Below are 18,817 nucleotides of genomic sequence, written 5' to 3' on the forward strand. Positions count from 1 at the left end.
GCCAAAGGTGACCACAGCATGTGTAGTGCCCATGGATGCCCTCACTGACAGGTGACCATACTCTGTCTGAACACAGGGAGCAGAGCGAGATGGGTCTGTCCACAGTCCCAGACCAGGCAAGTGATGAACCAGATCCAGGGTCCAAACAGGGAGTCCAGTCAGGAGCAAATGGAGACTGGGCCATAGATTACTTGAGTCCAAAGTCTGTCTAGGAGGCAGTCAGAGACGGGCGTGGAGACAAAGCTGAAATGTACATCCATGGGGTCATCCAGGAGAACAGCCACCTGTGGCATATCTCTAAGGTCCTTCCAGGAGGCAGGGCCTGAGACAGGACTGGCAACAGATTTGCATACAACTGCTTGGGCAGAGACTGAAGTCCCAAAGGCTCTTCAGTCTTTGCCCAAGGATGTGGTCAAGGCCATTAAGGCTTATTGTAATGGTGGCAGCATCCCCTCTCAGCAAGGTGTGTTCTCACACCTCACAGGAACTGGGGCTCAGAGGAGACTTCCTGCGGGGTGAGCTAATTGCTGTGGGTTTTCCTAGGGCTCTTTCAGTGGTCACAGATCCAAGACAGGGACAGGAAACTGTGAAGGGGACATGGCAAGGGTGATGGAGTTTGGCCAAGATTATGACAGGGACGTGGCACAGGCCACTTGGAGTTGGGAGGTGGGTGTTTCAGGCTACTCCTGATGAGCCTGGAGGCCACAAAGGATTGGGGAAGCAGGTTCAGGCTGTCCCTGAGGTATCCTGGAAGCCAGACAGGCTTGCGGGGCATTTACTCAGGGCTAGGTAGGGGGTGAGCACTGTGGGGAGATCGGAGCACAGGGCCAAGCCTGTCCTGCTGGGGGAGCCAAGGGGGCAGAGTCCTGCAATCACTGTAGAAAAGCAACTAATAGGGCATGTAATTAATAGTCAGCCCTGCAGGTGAAAATTAGCGGCCTTCATATTAAGATATATAAAATAAATATTGTTATGTTACAATGTGGATTACAGATCCTTCAGAGTCATGGTGAAGTAGGGAAATACAAACATCATCTGTTGGGACTAGCCACGAGAGTGAAAAGTCTGATTATTAATCATGGCTCCTCTGGCTTTTTTTCATGGCATCACAAGGATTTTTAAAATGTTATAACTGGCATTGCAGCCTTTTCCTGGCTGCAGCATGAATCGTAGAAATCGTTTCCTCATTTACAGCCAAAAGATAACTTGCCTTATTATGTACTATTTGCTTTTAACCTGAACAGCACAATTCATGAGAAACAAACTTGTGTGCTTTTTGAAGGAGAAGCACTTAGTCCTTTTACAGAAGGCAGTTTCTTTTAATTGTGATAACTTTGCACCTTCCTTCCAGCAACTAGGGAAGTTTGTCTGAGCAAGATATTAACTTTTTTACATCTTGATAGTATAGATCACTTCTTGCTTGCTCACTTTCTATATGCTTGCATAACAGATTGGCTCGAGCTTGAGGAAAAAAAAATAAAAATAATCTTGTTTTGGCTGCATTTCCTGTTCAAATCTGATAAACAGCCTAGATTCTCAGCAAGATTTGAATTTTGGCTGCAAACTTTCACAGTCTCTGTTATCTTCTATAGCATAGCATCTTTTATTTTATAGCCCAGTATACTCCCCTCCTCTGACTGACCAGGTTGTTTAGGAAAATGCTGCTCAAAATAAGTAAAGGTATTACCATCTGGGCCAAAAATTTATATCTGTGAACGACAAGTCTAGATCCTGCAATCAACAAGATGCTATGTTTTCTTGTTTAATTCATACTGTCTTCTATGTCTTTGTCTACGTCTCTGCCATTCTCCTGTGGTTCTCATACTCCTTACATTTTGTCAGGTGAAACTGTGTGGTCTGACAGGTATTGTGGTAGCAGGTAGGGAGATAATGGTGTCTGCATGAAATCCTGGTTAGTTCTTCTGGAAGAATGTCACATTCAAGTAAAATGTCTTGTGTCCTCCCCAAATTAGATTTCATGCATTTCCGGTAATACACCTCTTGTTTCTGACACTAAAATCCCATCCCTGGAAGTGCTCAAGGCCAGGTTGGACAGGGGTTTGGCAACCTGGTCTAGTGGAAGGTGTCCCTGCCCATGGCAGGGGAGTTGGAATTAGATGATCATTAAGGTCCCTTCCAACCCAAACCATCCTGTGATTCTGTGATTCTGTGATTCTGTGATGGCACTAAGCCACAACTGCTAGCTCCTGCAAAATGGATTACACTTACACTTAGTCAAATGTTTCGTTTCCCCTGATGATTTTGGCTTTTCTGCAGTGTAGTCATGCTGTTGATAAGTACATAGTTACATTGAGATCAGGTGGACAGTTTCAAAGCCCCAGTCTCCCGGATGAAATTTTTTATCACTGATGTGTCAGAATGTCACTGTTTTACTTCCTGGGTAGCTGGTTGGCTCATCTACTAGATTAGCTTATTCTAAAAGATCCCATAAAGTAGCAGATTTGTTTTTGAAACTGAGAGCTTTTGTAAACTGAGACCAATATTGTTTTTCAGGCCAAAAATAATATAGATCATTTGTAGCTGATTGCCTTTCCCCTTTCAAGTGCTTCCTAAGGAGGGTATCAGAATGGCTAAGGCTGGTACAACTCAACCAAAACTGATACAGAAATAGTAATGAATTCAGGATACTTATAAGTGACAAAAGCTACTCTGTTGTGGTATGACTCAAGTCAACTTTATTCAAAAAAATTGAATTCAGTAATGTGCTAAAATAGAATAAAATTTCAAAATAATTGTCATAGTGCTAGCAGATTCCTACCACATCAGTTATAAGACAACAATAATAATAATTGGTAGTGTTACCTGGAGACTGTACCAAGCACAGCAAACAAATGCACAGATTGGAACTCGTTAGCTTTCACTCTGATGATTGCACCAAGAGGATAGCAAATAAATGATGGTAGGGAAAACATCTACCAAAGACCATATTAAAAAAAAATAAGAAAAAAAAAAAGGAGGGGGACACACTCATGCCTATACCTAATCATGGTTTCTCAAAGGACTTATTTTAAATGAAACTGTGATTAGTTTTAAGTACCTACTTCTGATACCTGTTTCCATGAGAACAGGAACAGCAGTTAGAAATCACGTCATCAGAGTTCTTGTTCATTGTACAGACACAAAAAACTGCAGATATTGCACATAACAGCATTAGGACCAGTCAGCATAGTGTTGTGAGGAGAAGAGGAAGGTTTACTGATGTTTTAAAATCCCTTAATACACTTATGGGAGAACTCCTTACTACGAGTATTACTATTATTTTTAACAACAACAACGGCATTTTTTTTTAAAGTAATTTTTTATTTAAAGCTAAAATGAATAATAAAGAATAAATTTTATTTTGGAAAACTGCACCTCTCAGGCAGCTAATAGCCTGAGACTTGAAAAAGAGAAACTGGGTGTAACCACATTTATGTATTATTCTGGTCCTGCAAAACTGTCTGATAAGCATTTATTAGCCTTACATTACATCTTTTTTCTAATGATGTTCTATTGCATATGATTTTAAAATGTGATAACAAAACATCTTTTTATGTTTTACTGAATCATATGTTTACTTTGAGTGAGTTGCAAAGAACAGCCTTAGTTTTACATGCCATTTGCCTAAATATTTTCTTGGACCAGAAATGTTTTGCAATAGAAATTCAGGCATGCATATTTCCTAGTTGGCTGGACTATACTGTAAAATCTGGGAAGAGATACCTTTTCATGAAAGATGATGCCATGGTTTTCTCTTTATCAGTATGAATGATAAAGGAATGGAAGGAGTGGAAGTGAGTGGTCTCCCAAGGAACCTCTATGCAAGATGGAGTATTATACTTCAAGGGAAGTTGTTCTTCAGATGTCTTTTATGTAAAATGGAAGTATGGTCATTTGTGCAGTAATTTAAAAAATCTATTTCTTTCATGGGCAGGGAACAACATAACCTTAAGGTGCAGGCAGAGACCCACAGACTGCATCTGCAGGTACATGAGAAACAGCTGCATCAAAATCTTAAACCATCAAAACTCACCAGATTTTAAATTTGATTATGAACCACATATTCACCAAAAATATCTAAATGTTTGCAGAATTTGCAGAACTGAGCAGTCCTGAACTAAGCATGACAGCTTCTAACTCCTTCCACAAGTTGATTATTTCTTCTAAGAAATGCAGGATTTTCCTTCCTTCAGAAAGTGGAATAAAAAATACAATTCATAATTAATAATACCTATGAATTAACACATTTTAGGACAATGTTCTACTTACAAAAATATCTGATTTCTAATAGTGATCGGTAACAGATATACAGGTAAGAGTATAAGGAAAGGCTCATGTGTGGAGTGATCATTCCTTTGTATGCCTACCCTAATTCTGGCACTCAGTAATCTCAGTTTGATTTTGTGTTTGAAGGAATAAAAAAACCACCCTTTTCCCATGTCTGGATGCAGGGACTTAATAGTGCAATCGGTTTTCTCAAGCCACTTCTTCAATAAGCTATTGCACGCCATAACCAAAAGTATTTAGTTAATTGTGTTGAGCCTGTCTAATAGCATTTTTTTCCCCCAAAGTTAAAACCCACAGTAAAACAAGGAACTGAGCCTGGAGCCTGCAGGTAACTTGTGTGCATGTTACTTTTGCAGAGAGAGATTGGACAGATCATAATTGATGCAATTTGTTGCAATAACAAAATGTCCCTGACCTTTTGTTGATCACAAAGCAAATGGGCTTTTAGTATGGCAAGTAAAATCAAATTTCTTTCCTTTTACCCTCCTGCTAGTTCTCAAGGGTCGTGTTACATACTGTATCACTTAATAAAAAATTTGAACTGAGTAGATTAAAACAGAATGTTGTAGTTGAAGACCCTAATGGCCACCAAACAGCTACCTCAATTTTCCTATTTCAGTGTTTTCCATATTTAAAATTAGAACATGTATGTATGCGTGTGAGAGTGAGGGAGCTGTCAGCGTGACATTGAAGAACACAACATTTTAATGCAGGGAGATTTTTGCAATATAAAGACATAGGAAATGGTTCACAGCCGATTTCTTATGTTAACTGCCAGGCAGATCCTGCAACAAATGCTAATGGCCCTGTCAATAAATGATACTGCTACTGCAGGAATTCAGTACTTTATTCTGCTTATTGGCATCTGGGGGTTCTGGTTAAGCAAAGCACAGCTTTATAAGATATAAAACTAGAGACAAAATCCTCTGTTTCAGTAGAAGAGAGCTTGGGGAGAGGCAGAGGTCAGAGGAGAGAGGAGCAAGAAGGACACAGTACTTAATGAAGGAGGTCGTTCCTATTTTGTGCTCCCTTCCCACCTGGGAGATCAACAAAATGATAAGTTTTATCAGATGATCCTGCTTTTCTGCTTTGCCTGTAACATGTCTCCTGTGGACTCCTCACACCAACAGATGAGATAGCTGTGGGCAAGCTAAAAAAAGTTTATTTTAAACATAAATTCTTTAGCTTGACGTGGAACTTGGGCAATGATTATGCAGAGAACTAAACAATTGATTAAGCTATGTTTGCAGAGTGGTTTAAAAATGGAAATTTGGACTTTAATAGTGCTGTAATGTTGTAGGGGCACTAAACATCTCAGTTTTGTCTAAAAGTTCTTTCAGACAATTTTACTTTACCCACCATAGAAGTTATTTTAAATGGTACTGAGTTTTGTAGCTGTCAAGTACATTTGGGGTGTAATTTTGCTACTGTTTGTTTATTTTTTTCCTAGTTACCATCACACAAAGCATAGCAATATCCAACAGTAAAAAAGTTTTTCATTTCTGAGCTGCCTTTTCCCAGACTGCAGGTATAGTGCCAAGTAGACCATAAGATAGTGGAGCTCAACATCCTAAGAGGAGGGAACAAGGCATATAGCAAGGTCATAGCCCTGGACTTTGGAAGAGCAAGTCCTAGATTTCGGCTTGTTCAGGGGATCTGCTTGGGAGACTCCCATAAGATATGTTCCTGATGAGAAGAATGGCTCGGGAGAGCTGGCTGATTTTCAAAGATCACCATAAACGATCCATCCACATGTACAGAAAATTAAGCAAAGGTGGCAGGAGGAAAGCATAGATCAATAAGTGAGTAAAAAACAAAAATAGAAAGGAAGCATAAAGAGGAAGAAGCAGGGTCAGGTGATCTGGGAGGAATATAGAGATATGTTTATTATATACACCGTCAAGTGTACAGAAATGGGCCTAGGAAAACTATCTTTTTCTATCTTTTTTTTTTTTTTTCCTTTGGTATGGCTTCTCTAAAGCCAGTTGGTTAACCAAAAAGGAACCTTTGCAAGGAATGAAGTCGGAGTTAAGAATCTACAAAAAAAAAAAAAAAAAAGATAATCATTCTTGGCAGTCTCACATGCAGTCCTTGAAAGCTCATGTCAAGTAACTAAAAGAAGTTGCTGCCCCTGTAACCACTGTAGAGTCACAGTCAAATATCAGGATTCGTACATTCAGTAGTGAAAGAGTCTGAGAACTGAAAAAGTGTCTGAAGTAGAATTACATGTCCTTTTCACAACTGTCAGTTGTACAGCATTATGATTGTTAACAATTTGACTATAGCATTAAGACATGTGATGCTTTAAATGAAAGGGAACCGTGATAACCTGTCTGGATCCAGCACACCCATGAGGTATCTCTGCCAGGAGTTAGGAGAGAGTTCAGGCATCATTCAGCATATGTTATGGGACTGAACAGAGTGGCCAAGGGATGTGCAATGTGATGGCATTTGGAATATCATTATTCCTGGAGTTACAAGATGTGGATCATCCAGGCTTTTCCTGTGCTTACTACCTTGAATGCTGTGAATAGTAATTATAAAAGATGAAATTTATATTCTTTCATGATCGATGGTGTCACAGTACCATTAAGCAGATGTTAGTGTGGTTTCAGAGTAAATAATTGTGGGTTGGAAAGTCTCTCAGTAGGAGTCTGTGAACCTTCCTAGGGACTTTATTCTGTGTCGGAGGTTACACCGTGAGGTACAACTGGGGGCACTGGGACTCTCCCATTCTCCTTGTGGTACAGAATTCTTTACCTGATCACAACCCTTCTTGCTCTCTTCGCCACTTATGGAGTGGTGGGTCAACACAAATAGTGCAGGCATCCTCTGGACAGAAAGACGAAAAGATGGTATGACTGGGTGGGTGGTACTGAACAGTCAGACTAAGCCACGGAGGGCAGCACAGGTAATATACAAGGATACTCTTTCAAATAGCATTGGAGTATGACTGCCTCATTATTTTTGCTATTGATTGCTATCATGTTCATTTAAGAAGTTATGAAGCTGACAAAATACCTGTGGGTTGCCTCTCACTAGCAGTAATGACTGTGGAAGCAGTATGCAAGCAATGTAATTGCTTCCTCTGAGGAGATGCAATTTTAACAAGAATATTAAAATCTTGACACTACACTGAAGCTATGTCTTAACAAACATTTTCAAATATTTTAATGAAAAAATAACTGTTATAGACTGTCATATGCAGTCCTGTGTCCAATATATAAGACTATTTCAGTGTTACAGGTACATATATATAAGACTATTCATTGTCTTCATGAAAATCTATGAAAATCACATATAGCTGCAGCTTTTTAGAAACAGCAGTAACTACTGCTGGAAAAGTTTTCCTAACTTAAACTGGCTTGTCTACCCGAGAAGTCAAGAAATATCAAAGAGAAACCTGCAGCTGTAACTTTCTTGACGTTTGCTTATCCCTTGATTCCACTTCCAGCCGTTTTTGTTCTGAAGAGTGCTTGTTAATATTTTATTATGGATGTGTCTATGGAGAGAAGGAAAGAAGAGTATAAACAGCCTAGAGAAGAAGCTGAGAGGCCAGAGACAGGTTGTCCTCTTATATGACATTAATGGCAAGAGGATCTGCTGGGATTTCTACTAACAAAGGTAAGGGTATTCAACTCTATCTTTATTTGCAAGATAGTGAGGGAAATCATCACAGTGGCTTCCATGATAAGGTTTTCATGGCTCCACTCCTCTGTGCTGCCAAGGGAAAGAATCTTTTGTCCCATCTTTCTAGAGGGGACACTTGGTTTTGCTGTTTTCTCTGGTCAAATCCATCATCACTGATTTAATAGGAGATGGTGAAGGAGCTTGTCTGCCCTTCTCAGCAACTCCAGCACGTGTGGAGCATATTTCTGGGTGAGTGGATACAGCTGGCTCTCAGCTGAGATAATTCTCCTTCAGGGTGGTGAAGACTAAGCACACTACCCTACTGTGTGGTTTTAAAGTCTAGTGGCTTAGCTAATAATGAGGTGAGTGGTGATATGCAACTGTGAGTTATATTCAGGTAGCATCACAGGTGAATTTAAAATCTTGTGTTCCAGCTTTGTACTGAAGCAGAATAAACATATCCACAGCCAGTAAAAGCTGAATGGAAATGTAAAAAGATGCACATAATCATCTCTCCAGTATTATTATCAAATCCCACCTGAGACCAGTACTTACCCAAAGTGCAAGAATGGGCTTAGTTAAGAGCTAATACATCAGGTTTTTTTTTTTTTTTTTTGTATGTGCAGCAGCACATACACCAGACATGCTGTGTCTGGGACCAAGGCCTCAGTGGATGTGATTAGAGTCTACAGTTCAAAACAGAACTGTAGTTCAGTTTAGTCTGTAGTACAGTTCAGTCTACAGAGAAACCAGTAATATCACTATAAATTTGAAGCAACTTCTCTCTCTCCATTGCTGACTGAAGTGAACTCTAGCTAAAATAGTGATAGAGTAGCGCTGGCAGAGCATCTGTAGTTTGTTTTGTTGTTGTTGTTGTTGTTTTTGTGCTGAAAGAAAAGTTTCTAGGGAGACAAGGTGTCCTCTTTGAAGCGTTATATACTTGGGTTCCTCACTGTAACCAACATGTCCTTGTGCAGCAATTTCCAGCTGGTGAAGAAACATCCTCACCAGCTGTTCTCGGTCAGTGTAAGCAATGGCATCTCAGAAGCAAAATAATTCCTTTGTTGACTTGCCATTCACTTGGTATATCCACAAATACATAAAAGGTTTGTGTAAATAATGAAAGGTGTTTGCTGTTGAATAAGACTAGTATTCCCATATTGCATTATATACGGTTCAATATTACTTTCATTCATCGACTTGAGCCATAAGTAGGACAGAAAACTGTGGCACTTCCACCAGGCACCTGCCCTTTTTAACTACAGAATTCACAGTGCTTCGGAAGAACATTGACTGGGGAAGACCAGCACTGCACTCTGGAAAAACATTGACTGCTCAGGAAATTACATTTAAAATTAGTAGGCAAGCTAAAGTGACTTTACCTTGAGAAATACAGTAAAGGGAACAAGCAGCAGCAGCTGGCTTCATCAACCAACCAGTGATACCAAGAAAAGGTAGGGAATTCTCATTTACTTATTCTGACAATTATCAATTGGCTAGCATCACTGTGAAGAGCTATGTTATTTAGCAAAAAAGGAAATCAAGATGTCCTTTTTACATTGTTGTGAGAAAAAAATACATTAATTTATGGTACCACAAACTGCTACTGTGCTAAGGCACAGTACTTGCTGTTCTCAAGTTCAACAGCAGGTCACTTTCTCTTGTTGTTGGGCTTTAGTGCCCAGGTATTTCCTTGTTACTAAGTTATGGGAATATTGGATAATGCAGAAGGGTCTTGAAAGTAATTCCGCAGTAAAGAACATAAAGTACAGGTGCTATCCTTGCTTCAGGCATGAGAAGAACATTCGGGTTTTGTCCTGTAAAACAAAAAGTCAAAAGGTAATGAAATATAAAAGGGTTTTTATCCATTTTGGTGGTGTACAACTTGTAAGGAAAGGGAACAGTGAGCATCTTCCTGTGAAAAGAGCACTATGGGAATACTGGTGTATTTAGGTATCATAAAAAGACTTAAAAAAGGCAACAAAGTCATGGTCTTTCTCTTAGAAAACATCAATATATACACTATTTAATAGGCAGGAAAAAATCCTTGCAGTTTTTCTCAGTGAAGTTGGTGCTAGTCAGTTTTGACCATCTTCACAGCCTGAGACATAATGCCTTGATGTTATTTTGTGGCTTTGAGAGATGTGAGGCTGTACTGACCACACAGAATACTGAAAGGAACAATATTATTTTCCTAGAGACATCCAAAATATTTGCCAAGGTCTAATCCCACAAACTTCCACATAAAGAGGGGGAATAAAAGCACTAAGTTAAAACTCTGTTTGCCTCCAAGGACAAGACTAAAACTACCCAGAGCCTGCCTTGGTTGGCTGCACTCCTGAGCAACAGCTGCATGACTGAGTGATACAAAACCAGCTAAAAAATGATATAATAAATCTGTGCAATGAAGATTCTGGAAATGTGCAAGCATGCATCTGTCTAATTTAAATAGCCATTTCCTTTAGGATTTATCATAAATCTTCAAATGTAGAATGTTTTAGCTTCCATCCTAGCACTGGGTACATTGCATTTCATTGAATTCTGCAGTATAAATTATATCCCATGGGAGAACTTGAAGTGCTTCAGCTACATCAGTTGTCAAAATATGGCATACAGAACCACGTGTCCCAAAAAAACCTTTTGTTTCTGTTATCTGCTTCACGTCAGCATCCTGAAAATCTGCAAGCATTTGGAAAGATTTGGACTGCCTTTTAGACCTGTGCTTTTGAGAAACATTAAAGGGGAAGGTTGCATAGAATATGTGGAGTTTACCTCAGTGAAGCTTTCTTCCTTTTCAGTCTTTCCTAACACCTGCTACAGCACTTCTCTTACTTGCTTTTTCTTCACATGCAGGATAAAGATTGAACATAATGACTTTGCATAGATGTGGCAGACATCCCTGCTGCTTTCCAGCCTTTCTGATAAATCTGAAAGCAATATGTCCTGCATAATTTATGATTATGTTGAAAAACGCTTAGTCTCCAAATGTCTGCTCTATTCATATTTTGAATAAGTCAGACTGACAATGGCTAAATTTGTCTATAGTGAAAATTCACAAATTTTGAAGAGAATGTGACATGGATGAATTTTCCATGAAAAACTTTTGTAAAATTGTTACAATAAAACAGTGTTATTTGGACTTGTACCTCCACTATCCGTATTGTAGAAACAGCACTAACAAAACCAAAAACAAAACCAAAAACAAGTCAGTGCAATTTATAGCAAAGTGATGATACAGAATTTCCACAAATATTTACATCTCCTACCAAATGTTTTTCTCTAAGTTGACTGTATTATAGGAAGATGTCTCATTTTAAGATGTTTTCTTTCCATTGGTATATGCTGCCAGCAGACAGAATTGGCAGAATATTTTTCTGAGCACAAGGAGTTTTTTGATCTGCATGGGAGGGAGCACAAACCAGAGAACTGTAGAATCCTTTTCTGCTCTCTTCAGTAATTAAGCTCAAAGTTGGCTATGGGTTCCCTAAGCCAGATAGCTCAAGCCAGCTGCGTCTATTCTGTTCTTTGCCTCTGGTATACAGAGTATTTCGATAGGAGCACATCACACAAGCTTGCTGTCCCACACAGCTATGCCACCACTTCTTGGCAGGCTCTTCATACATGCCCACTATTTGCATGGGTCTTCCTTACAAGCCTCATTAACTCTTTCCTAAATTTTCTGCACAAGTGGGTTGTTCCTCCTGATGGCAAAGACCAGTGACAGAGGCACTCATCGCTTAGGGTCTAGGGCCAGTGAGGAAGTGGAGAGCTGAAAAATTCCTTATTCTTTACTCTTGCTTAGTTCCCAGGGCCTTGCAGTTTTTCTGGCTGAAGGCTGCTAACTTCTTTTCCCAGCCTTATACTACACATTAAATTAGCCTGCTTCCTGAGAAAGAATGGTACTCATTTTGGCCCATGTAGCAGCAAAATGCACCACAGATTCAAGAAATAATGCATGTGTATTATGTGGCCCTACGTGTACTATGTGGCCCTATCCAAGATCTTCTGAGTTCCCCCATTTTGCTCTGTTGCACAGGAAACCATTGTTAGTTCTTATTTCTTCCTAGAAACCAGGCAATTTCTCTCCCTTCACATCATTAGTCTTTTCCCTTTTGTTGCTTTTCCGAAGTGTCCTCAAAAAATACATTATTCCCTTTCCTTGAAGTTTTTGGAAAAAAAAATACACACACAAAAAACCAGTTGTAAAATGTGATCGTAGGATCATATGGATCCTATGTTTGCTCTCAGAACAGGTAGGTATAGTCATAAGCATGTCATAGGATCATTTTGCTTGAAAATACAAGTTATTTTAAAAAATATTTTACTTTGTGACTAGAATAATAAATTTCACACTTGGTGAAATATCTTTTTTTTTTTTAGTTGTATCAGATTATGAAAAAAAATCCCTTCATTAATTACATTGTACTTGAAAGTACTTGAATAACATTTTTCTTAATATTTTTTTAAGATGATTTTTCTCCCCTTCCCCACTGTATTTTAAAAGCAGATGTCTACTTAATATTATTTTGGTGGAACTGCAATAGAGCTAATAATACACTTAGCTATATTTTTTTTCTATTTACTCTATTACATTTACTCTTGTTCTCAAAAAATTCAAATTAAAACGAACTCATGGTCAATTTGCAGTGAAATTTTAAAATAAAACATACTCCTACACAATTTAACATAGCGTCTGTTTTTACTTGATTAGAAATAATTATGCAATGTTCAGAATTCACAATGTAAGTTATTGGTAACCAGAAACGTACTGGTCATACTGTTTAATGTTGGACATCTCAGCTGTATTGTTGTGAAGGTTTTTATTTTCCTCAGTCTTTGTCTGCATTGCAGTGGGCAGCTTCATATAGACCTACTGGAAGCCATCGAGGCTGTGGCATCAGAGAGGTAAGAACTTCTTGACAGAGAAATTAAGGCTGTATGAAACACTAAGCTGTCATAGTTATATGCTCCTGGTACTTGTACTTAGTAAAGACATCTCAAATATCTCTACAGTACAGGCATACTTTTTGATATAGTCATGACTGTTTTGATAGGAGGCAGAATAAGTAACAAAATGGACCATTGATTTCCCAGGCTACCGCAGTCCACTATTCCTGAACTCCCTGACTTCCTCTGGAGCGATATAGGAGTACTCTGAGTATTCACTTCCGCACACTACAAATGCAGATTAATAAAGGCAGGGCACATCTCTTTTATCCAATGTTTTTGTAGGAGAGCATTCTCACTTTGCTGTTAACCAAGAATATGGAAGGAAATGGCCATCAAATTGCATGATGAAAAAAATTACGGTCTCAAGTGGGAATGATTATTCAGCTGGCATGTGTTGCGATCCCTTGGTCATTGAGCTGTCTAGTTTTGGAAACACAGACTGGATGCAAGTACCTATGGGCATGTCCTTCTGCAGAGCATCCTCTGCACCACCCTGTTGGAACATTATCTCTGGTGGCTAAGCAGCTCTCACTGGCCTCCATTCTTCCTGCATGGATTTGCCTACAAGGACGATAGTCTGTAAACACTTTTAGAAGTGAACAGGGTGAGAGATACCAAGAAGAAATGAGTGTGTTCAGTGCCAGAGATAATTGTTGAATTGTAGTAGCCATTCTTGAATAAAAGAAAAAGATTAATTGATCTAATTGAAATACCTCAATAAACACTGGCTAGAAAACAGAGCCAGACTCTCCATTCATGTGAACAACAAACAAACAAACAAACAAACAAAAAAGGGCAAGAAGCAACAGAAACAAATTGCAGTAATGAAAATTTCAATTCCAAAATTCTTCACTATGAGACTGAATCAGCACCGGTACAAGTAGCCCAAAGAGGTTATGGAGCCTTAGTCCTCGTAGTTATTTAGAATTTGACTAGAGAAGGCTCCAAGAAACCTAATTTCAAATGTACCTGCTCTGAACAGTGAAATTCAAATGACCTAAATTATTCTGTTATTCTGAAACATTCAGTTGCTAAACTGTTGTCTAGAGTAGCGGTGAGATTCTTACCACAAGGTTCTGAGGAAGACATGTAAAGTTGGAGATGTACTTCAAGCATTTGAAACAATTGGAAAAGAAAGCTTGGGGAGGAAAGTTTGCATGCAGAAAGAACAAGATTCAAAAGAAAGAATAGTGGACATTGTTGCAATAACAGCTCTGATATCCTGCTGTCTCATTTAAACTGTGTTTAGCCTTCACGAGGCAGTGGCACTAGATATTTAGCAGGAGAGGACAACTCTTAAGGCACAGGCAACTCTCAAAACAGTTTAAAATAATCAACACTTTCAGGGAGAAGAGGCAGGTATTGAAGGCAAAAGACAATCCAAGTGATTGAATCAATTGGGAACTGTATTACAATTTCCTTTTACTACTTTTTCCCCTGTAGTGCTTTTTTTCATTGTTTGTCATGACTTTTCTCATTTCCCTTTCCTATTACTTTCTCTGATCCTTCATCCAATTACACACACTCACTTCTAGAGTGCTACACATTGGTCTGTGAGGAGGTTAGGAATAAATACAAATGGTACTTCTGCTGATTTCTGGGTCATCCTACCTAAATCCATCTTCTCTGTTCCCTTTGCTGCTGTACAGCACATAAAAGAACACCTGACTATATTCTTTATGCCTAGGCACTTCTATAACTTAATTTAATTGAATAATCAAATATAATAAAGGCAATTCCATTTTAGTGTAATATCTTGGTGTTAAAACTTTGATGACATTTCCTATTGATATGCTAGACACCATCCGTGTCTTTGCCTAAAATGTATTTGAGATAGTATTCCTTGAAGAACAAGAATTCAAAAAGGAAGGCAAATACTAAGCAATTTTTTTAAAAGACAGACACTATTAATTAATTTCTTAGTAATCTGGGCTAGAACAATGGTAAAATTAATTTAACGCTGCTTACATTCATGTTTCCTGTAGAACACACATGGAGGAAAGGACGTGGATGCTGAGGATAAAGCACTTTAGTTTAACAGAGATCTGGATTCTTGCCGTGTTCTTGTAAGATGTGGAGCAGCTCAGTGAATGAGAACAAAATATCTCTGCCACTAAAAATTGCACATCTGACCTACAGGGAAAGGCAGTGTAAATATTCATGTTCACCTCTGAAAGCCAGTTGATTGATCCTGTTCTGTTCATGGTGGTTTTCTTGTTCAGGGCAGCAGGTCAATCTCACCAGGCTGCAGTAGTCTTGTGTCAGGTTCTGTGATTCCATAGGAAACCATGTAGGAACCTGATGAGCAGAAATTTAATATATGGAGAACCGGATTATGAATCTAATGATTACTCACTAGTAATAATTAAAAGTATAAAAATATATTCCCTTTTCATGTACAAACCCTTCCTACAGAGTACAGAAATCCATAACTTCAATCTGCTTGTACTTCAGACATGCTATTGGTTGGCAAAGTACTGTTAAAATAAAACGTATTCCACATATTACAGCAAGTTTTCTTGAAGCAAACTTCAAATGAAAAATCTCATCAGTAGAGCTGAAAAAAGAACCTGTCTTTGGCAATTTATCTAAGAGCAGAGAAGGAGTACATCACACATGCATCTCAGACAGATCTCCAGCAATATTTTTCCTGGTGAGCCTCATCATGGAGGAAAATTGGGTCCCTTCCTAATACTTTACAAGAAGAACATACTCCTTTTCTCACTCAGGGATTGCTAGACCAATAAAACATTTTCAGTGCTCAGAAACAATTCTAGTTTACTTTCCAAACATCATATAATCCAATAGCTGTTACTAAATCAGTAAATTCATAAATGCATCAAAACACTTTGAACTAATAATGTATGTATGTAGAGAAGAAACTGTGTCACCCTGCCCTTACTTTCAAACCTGTTCATCAGGTTGTCTTTGTTTTAGTGAAGAAGAGGTGTCAAATGTTAACAGGAAGAATCCAAGTCTCTTATAGCATGTGCTGTATAAAATTAATAAGGGTAAGGGTTCCAAAGGGGGGGAGATAAATGTGAAGATGGCAGATGAACAAATACAAGAGGAGATTTAAACAGCCTGAGAAAGATGAACAGCAACAAATTTGTTTGAATGCTGAAAGTTCCTCAGAACTCACAACCATGCTGAGAAACTTCAAAACCAGCTCAGTGAAAGGAAGACACCAAACCAACAGTTACAGGCTCAATTTACTATCTGAAATATGAGTACAGCATACCCATCTTACTGACCAGGTAGGGGACATTGCTGCAGATTTCTAAATACAGTAGCATGGAGGGAGACAATTTTAGGCAGCTCTTTGCAAGTCACGTGAATGCACACAGTGTTGCACAAGTTATAGCAGTGAGCACAAGAGATTAGCACATGCAGATTTAATGTTTTAACCCAAACCTCTATCAGCTGGAACAAGATGTCTCCGTTTGACCCTAGGTGTTTTATGAAAATCAGTAGGTATATATCTGGTTTTTTTTATCACCTACATATTTCCCAAAATAAAGATAATTGCTTGACGATTTGCCCTAGATTATCATTTTCACTTTAAACTGTTTGTTGAATTGCACCGAAGATGTGTATTACAAAGTCTGGGGAATTTAGCTCCTTGTTTACATGAAGAATGTATTAATGAAATTTCTGATCTATTTCCTGTCTTTATGAAATATACTTTGCAGGAAAAAGTCACAGGAGAACCCCAAATATTTTTGGAAGAATTCTAGATGACTAAAGATAAAGAGGTACTTGGAAAGGTTGTCAGTTTGAGAAGAGAACAAGTCTCTGCAGGCTGTGAAACAGAAAGACAAAGACATCATATGTTGGAAGCAGTCACTAATGAGCTGTGCTCAGCCAAAAGACCACTTGAAGAAATAGCAAGACAAGGAAAAAATACAGCCAGGTACTTTTTTTGCTGCCTATTGCTATTAAAGCAAATCATTAAGCTCTCAAGAGACTCTTAAAAAGATTATTAAACCGATTTGGGTGCTCTAGCTAATTCAAATTGACTCTTTGTTCATACGATGATAGCTTAAGGAGTTTTTGAGAGACTTCTTCAGCAACCTGTTAAGAATGATTTTTGCGACAAAGATAGATACAATACACTGAAGAAGAAAATTACTGTTTGTAAGAGAGGAATCACAATAACTGTCCTGATCCTTTAAAAGGCAATTAAGAGTTGGTTTATCCAGAGTTTTAAAAAATGAACAAAGAACAATTTTAGAGATTTAATTAAAAGCAATCTTGATGTGTGTATGCTTTTATCCTAAAAACCCTTCTAGTAACAGTCTTATCACTTCCATACCAGTTCTGTTATTAGCACATTGCTGTGTAAGTAACCGCATTTACTGGTTCACCTCAGTGGCTTCACTTGCTGGCTTCACAGAACATGTTACAAAGATAATATATTTTAATATAAACACATTGATTGCATCAGTTATAAATATTAAATAAGTAGGGTAACTCTTTAAATTACTTAAAGAATGAGTTAGAACATCCAGATAGCTTTCAAACTATTTTTCCTTCAAGTCTCAGAGCAACCTGAATGTCAGTAAATATGTTCACTAAAATCAGAAGTGGAATGATGTGGACCCTAGCTTCAAGTGATTAGAATATGAAGCTGGATTCTGTGCCTGGCTTTTCTCTTGCAATACACAGAATAGCTCTCTTTCCTATTACCCTTTTATTTAGGTATATCAAGACTGCAGGTGTTCAAAATCTCATGGAAATTTTAAGCCAAAGACATAACAGGCTCATTTCCTAAGGAATCTACAGAGATGAAGACTGACTAAATGTTCAGGAAATAGGTACACTTTATGAATAGGATCACTAGAATGTCTCAATAAGTTATGTTTGTGTATCTCAAACAACTCTTTTCTTCTCACTGGTTCAGTCTTACGGTTTTTCTGTACCAACATCCAGCTATTTGCTGTTTGCTTTCTAACAATAATCCTTCTCATGGCATACAGGACAGTTAAAAATACCTTGTAAACATGACCAAAAAAGTAAATTTAGAGAAAAGATATAACAAAAATAAGTGTAGTTGTGGATCATGTCAGAGGAAATGTTCTGTAGGAGCAAACACAGAGAAGGAAACTCAAAACCCAGGAAAGGAGGTAATTGTGACACATTTTTTTCTAAACCTTTTCTTCTGTCTACCTGCCCAGTTTTAATTTTTGAAAGATTCCTCAAACTGCAGATAACCACCAGCTGTGATGTTATGGTCTACATCAGTCTCTCCTGAAAGTCTAACAGATTTCTTTAAAATTGTTAAGGAGTCAGTGAGACTGATTCCTACTGATGTTGAATCTGAGCACCCTACAAAGGAAGAAAAAGAATGTATTCCAGAAGAATGGTAGCCAAGCTGGAAAAAGAATCTCTTAAAATCTCTTACAGTGGTTAATTTTATCCCATACATTCTCACTGTTCAAAGCTGGTGAGGAACATGAGTAAACCCTGAAGAGAGGAATTAATGTCAGAAGTCTGAGTTCTAATTGCATTCCACTAACTTGCTGGTACTGTCCTTCACTGATCATCTGTCTTGCATAAATCCTGCAGTTCTGCTTCTCTCCCATTTCACAGACATATTTTAGGTATAGACTCCAGGCAACTGTCAGTTCTGTGATCTCTGGTTCAAACATTTGGACCAAATTAGGCATTTCCAAGGCTTCAAGAATATATGCCTTGAGTACCTGCAATGGTGGTTAACATAAGTCATAGTAAAGGAAGTATTTGTTAATTCTTTTTGTGATTAGATTATTTTGATCCAGGGCAGTACAAACAAATGAATGCCCAACTGCAATGAGAGAAGATACGCTTGTAAGCTTTCTGTCATGTAGCTGGTGAAGAACTATATGTATTTTTTCATGCTTTTAATTTAATGAATGCATATTCTTTGGACTCCTAGCATTCCTGGTAGGCTTTACTCCAGTAACCCAGC

General features: G+C 38.3%; 1 long non-coding RNA gene across 2 annotated transcripts; it reads left to right on the forward strand.

Annotated features, from left to right (window-relative positions):
- Positions 1 to 18,817, forward strand: LOC308196357. 2 transcript variants are annotated; one of them, XR_013952167.1, is made up of 6 exons: positions 1 to 515; positions 7,742 to 7,911; positions 9,183 to 9,371; positions 12,769 to 12,822; positions 16,560 to 16,780; positions 17,569 to 18,817. It is a non-coding gene; the product is annotated as an uncharacterized lncRNA (long non-coding RNA). The 2 variants fall into 2 exon arrangements; XR_013952168.1 differs by lacking the exon at positions 17,569 to 18,817 and having other exon boundaries at positions 16,560 to 17,177.

This window comes from Anser brachyrhynchus, assembly GCF_964034855.1.
Source record: "Anser brachyrhynchus genome assembly, chromosome: 5".
In the NCBI taxonomy this organism is placed as follows: domain Eukaryota; kingdom Metazoa; phylum Chordata; class Aves; order Anseriformes; family Anatidae; genus Anser; species Anser brachyrhynchus.